Source organism: Ranitomeya imitator, chromosome 1 (assembly GCF_032444005.1).
Source record: "Ranitomeya imitator isolate aRanImi1 chromosome 1, aRanImi1.pri, whole genome shotgun sequence".
Taxonomy (NCBI): domain Eukaryota; kingdom Metazoa; phylum Chordata; class Amphibia; order Anura; family Dendrobatidae; genus Ranitomeya; species Ranitomeya imitator.
Window position 1 is genome coordinate 77,330,697 of NC_091282.1, and position 5,567 is coordinate 77,336,263.

Here is a 5,567-nt window from a genome sequence, read left to right on the forward strand (position 1 = left end):
ACCTTTCATAGCACCAACTGTAGTACCTCATTCAAATATTGAGAAAGTGTAGTTGTGGTACTTCTACACTCATAAAGGCTCTGCGCACAGGGCAAAGCCTGCCAAAAATTACAAGCAGGGTAACCATACACACTTCAAGGCACCAACTGGAGTGCCTCATAAAAAATAAGAAAGTGTACTTGTGGCAGTGCAAAGCCAGACAGAAATTATAAGGGGGGTCATCCATATACCCTTAAACAAAAAAGGCAGCACTCTGTGGTGCTATAGCATGCAAATATGAAATATGAAAATTAAATTGCATTACTGCATTAGAAATATGAAAGAATTGAGAAAGCTTGGCGCAACAATTGGCCAATTCATGTGTACCTGGAAGCCAAGTTAAGGCATTTCTCGTTTCCAGGACATAACAATGCCATTCCTCTCTTAGAATAAAGTGTTCATCTGTATGGGAATATGAATTAATGGAAACGAGAAACACCTTAACGTGGTTTCCAGGTACACATGAAAAAATTGAGAATCCTTAGCGCATAAATTGGCCAATTCATATTTCTTTTTTGAATCAGATATTTTTTATTAAAGTTTTCAGAACATAACAGAATTTTCTCCAAAATACCCCACAATCTTTTCCCAATTCATATTGCAATGCAATTCAATTTTCATATTTCAGATTTGCATGCTATGGCGCCACAGAGTGCTGTCTTTTTTGTTTGAATGTATACGAGTTGGTGACTCTAGGTTAGCATCTGTTCACACTTAGTTTATGTTTGGATGTGACGGTCAGTTTTTTAGAAATTTGTAGTAATTTGCCTTCTGACTGAGCACTCCGCCTTTTAGCCACAGGTGTTTTTAATCACAGCAGGATAACTGCCCCTCCACAGAGATATAGATTTTAGTCTCAGAGAAGATTCATACAGATGAAGACTTTATTCTAAGAGAGGAATGGCATTGTTAGGTCCTGGAAACGAGAAACGCCTTAACGTGGCTTCCAGGTACACATGAATTCGCCAATTTATTTACTAAGCATTCTCAATTTTTTATATTTCTAATGCAGTAATACAATGCAATTTTCATATTTCATATTTGCATGCTATGTTGCCACAAAGTGCTGCCTTTTTTGTTTGAGTGTATATGAGTTGGTGACTCTAGGTTAGCACCTAGGTTAGATAACACTCTCAGAGATCAAGAGCTACCAGCTTTTGTCAAGTTCCTTGCACACCATAAGTTACTCATAAAAGGTCTCTCAAAATTTAAAGTTACGGAGCATGACGAGCTTTCTTCAGGAAAACCACTTCTGGCCTAGAAGTCTCTGCCAGTGAAGACATCGACATTTTTGCTCAAATGGCTAGGAAATGAGTCCACAGAACACGCAAAATGCATCAGAGATGGCAATGTCAACTATCCGAGCAGAGGCTTGAACATGTTATGGGAGAGGCTCGACGAGTACTTTAAAAGCTTGGAGGACTTTCCCAAAAACCTCTAACAAAAGCTTTCACAAGTTAAGAGAATTGAGCCACCAAGTCGCCAAGACTGAAGGAGACCTGCTACCCATAACATCCCTAGACACAGCCAGGACTATGAAACCTATGAAACCTATAGGGCAGAAGATATCTTACAGTTTGCATGAGACGTGGGTCAATCCAGACTCAGATTTCAAAGTGCTAAGGATCAGGAATGATCCCAGCTTCGATTGGTCCAGATCCTGCCAACCCAAGAATAGGTAAGACTTCTTCAGTCCGTAATGTCAGAGGCACACCTATCTATGTGCACAAAACAAATGTGTTTTCTACAGATTTATCATACAAGACCTGCAGTACTACAGAAGCAAAGGATCATTAACTAAAAACGCAAACAGAGAGTGCCCCTACATGAAAGGCCTCACCACTGCAAAAGTGCAGGAGTTTTATGGAAAAATCGCTCTTGAAGAAGAATTTTTCTCAGAGAGAACAACAAATGCTACAGGTGTTGTACATGTCCTTCTCACTAAGGTTAGGTTCACATAGCGTTAATGCAGCCCGTTCAACACATGCGTTAAACGGGCTACATTAACGCAAGTGCCGAAATTCGATTGCACTAGCGCAGATAGAGCTAGCAGATGCTCTATCTGCACTAGCAGTGACCGACCCGGAAACGCTGCAGCCCGCGTCCCAGGGTCTGTCACTCAATGACGGCACATCACTGGGGCACGCCCATTTTTGGCATGTGCTAGCGATGCGCCCGAAATAGAGTTTAATGGCAGTATTAACGGACTGCATTACACCACGTTATGCCGCGGTGTAACACAGTCCGTCTAATGGACTGCATTAAACATAATGTGAACCTGGCCTTAGCTAGAGACAGCAAAGTCAATATTATAGCTCCACACACAGGGCCATCACCACAGACTCCCTTACCTGTAGACTGACCTACAGAGCACAGTAAAGAGGGGAAAGACAGTGCACCTCCTAAAGTATGGCCTGCAATTACTTTCAGTCAACTACTTGTGTTACTACCTTAACATTTCTACTAAGTATTTTCTTCTTTTCTACACAAGATGTCCCTCAATTATTGGCATTTATATTATGCTGATCTCTGTTGAGATATTATGTGATACTAAGGAGTTCCTCTCGCCCACTCTTATATGTGCATGACAATTATTTATACACTTTCTATGCTCCCATGATTGCCATCTGTTTGTCTGTCTTTTGCATTAATTTTAATGATTTTTGCAACTGTATATTCAATAAAATATACTAATTTTAGGAACATTTTTACTCTATATTCTCCTGTTTTTCAATGTTTCTCTGGAGTAGTTTCCTTTCTTTAGGTTATTGATGACGCCAGGGTGTTTTTCACAAGTAAACATGTTACTGTTTTTTTTCTGTTAATTAATGTAGTTGTAGTGAGGCGTGGGCGGTAGCCGGGGGCGATGAACTCATTTTGCCGTAATACACCTCATTTCTACTCTCTAGCTATGTACACTCCTTCTGGAGCGCCCCATGGGACCGTGGAGTACTCGGTACTGGGTATTTCGGTTCACAGGGGGATGTCACGGTGGCTGACCCGGTCCGTGTAAAAGGGAAAGGTCTTTAGAGGGATAAAGTTTGTGTTCGTGACGCCACCTGTGGTATTCGGTCAGGGTGACCGACGTTGCTTTAAGGGGTCCGCTGGGGTGATGTTATGGCAGCTAGAAGGTATACCTTCCCACAGGTGAAGTATGTCCCTAGGGCTTCCCAGTGTGTAGATGGTGGATGGTGAGAGGCGCAGAGAAGAATGAGGACACAAGGTTGCAGTCTCTTTACCTTTACTGAAGACTTCCACAGTTCAGGGCACCAGATCACAGGGCAGGCAGAGTACGGCCAGTTGGGAGGCAAGTCCAGAGTCCCCTTTGTCCAGGTGGAAATCAGTAGCCTTCCCTTGTGCTGCAGTGTTGTAGTTCCTTACTGCCTAAGGCTTCATATAAGGTCCTCAAAGATGTAATGTTTTTCTCTCTGTCCCCCTTATAGGATAGGACAAACCCGTATGACTGGTGGCTTGAGGCTGTTAATAGGGACTCTAGCATGCCCCAGCCTCCATAGGTTGCCATCGTGCCTCCTGGGTGTAAGTGCGGACAGGTAACCTGCAATTAGCTGTCCTGCTGGTCTCTGAAGTAAACATAAAGGTCCTTACTCCCTCGGTGTGCCAGCTACCGGGATTCTGCGCCTCAGAAGGAGGCAGCCTGTGCAGGGCTGGTCCCCTTCTGGTATACTCTCCTTTGCTCTGACTTCCTTTGCACGCTCACTGCAATACAGTTCTGCCTTCTGAATGTCTATTTCCTAGGTGCTGCAGCACTTTAGGCTACAGGGCTCCTATGCTTCCTTTCCCTCTGTCTTCCCTCCAGATCAGGATGTTCTTATAGGGGAGTTCACCTTAAACAGGCTTAGAGCGCCCCCTTTCTGGTCTGGAGTGTGAACATGTTGCATGCGTTGTGTTACCTAACAAAGAGTTCTCCTTTATTGCCTCCAAACGTAGCATCACTCTCCCGGAGAGGAAAGCAATACCACTGCGACGAGCAGGACCCTGGGGCGCTGCACTTCCCTATACTTCTATATATACATATACACACTCTGCCTGCAGGTAAACAAATAAGGCAGCATTGCTGATCCTCCTCCATAGCACAATGCCCATTGTCTGCCTGGCAGATCCTTTCTTGTCATTATTGCCCTGAGCTGGTGTCACTCAGTGATGCAGGAGGAGGCAGTGAAGTGACCATATCCCATCACTGCTGTTGCTGTTGTATTTACAATTTCTTATCCAACTTGACATATAAACAGAGAAGTATTGGAAATCCTGTCGCGACATAAGGGATGGCGATATTGGGAGTTGTGGTAGGAGGCAGAAGGTTAGGCAGGTAACTAGGGGGAATCTAGAAGTCACAGTGTGTAGAGAGGAGGACATTGTACAGCAGGAACATGGGGAGGTCATTGTGCCTGGGGCAAATAGGAGCAAATAATGTATATATAGTAAAGAAAGTCCTATACAGGTCAGAGAGCAGCTGCTCTGCACACAGGTGATGGCATATATGTACAGTATATACAGTATATATACACTCGGGCAGGCCCTTACTGTTGGTAGTCTTGCTTGTAGAAGAGTTTTCGGTCCCGGAAGTAGCAGCTGGTGGTGAGAGGCTGCCTCTGACCACAACTCCCAATATCGCCTGCAAGATAATTTCTCAGCAACAAGGCATCTGATATGAGGCATACGTGTAGGACTGTTTTCAGCATTCTATTATCTGTATGTCCATATTAATTGTTTAGATAGGTGAAATGCGGTGACCGATTCCCTTTAAGTCAAATCACACTTAGAAAGAAATCACTTGCAAGTTCTTTCACACTTAGTATATCAGATTATTTAAAGAGAACCTGTCATGTTAAATAACAATATTTACCTGCAGATATGGGGTTTATCTACAGGATAATAGCATTCTGATACTATGAGTTGCTCACAATGACAGCTCGGCTATCAAGAGGAAATGAACAGACTGGCTCTTTCAGTCATAGGAGTGGCGCTGTTTCAGTCACCACTGTGTGCATAAAGAGCTGCAGCTGTAACTGCGCCCCCAGCACTAAAATGAGATGGGATTTCAGAGAAAATATGCTTTAAAAGGTCGACTTGGGACTAAGTGTCTCAAATGGCTAGTCTGAGGCACGTACCCAGGGGCTTTACCACACCCGGCTCCTCTAGATTAGGCTGGCAAGTCTCTACGTATGTGTATGAATAGGAAGAGACCTGTTAGTCAAGGAGATCTAGGCAGTGAGAAGCCAAAACGGACCAACCTTGGAGTAGTAATATGAGATACGCAGCCTCCAGCCACATAGTGGCAGTGTTAAAGTAAAACCTACCTGGAAGAAATGATGATCTACTGTCAGGTTCCCTTTAACAGGTGTATACAGATCCCCACCCTCATGGCCAATCACTTCTGTGACAGATTCTCTTTCTCATGTTTTCTAGACCACCGCACCTTCACGTGCTAGTAAAATATCCCATTCTAAAAACAAGGTCATAACAATGGAGTTGGGCCTCTTGTGGCACACACAGCAGGTGAAAACAAC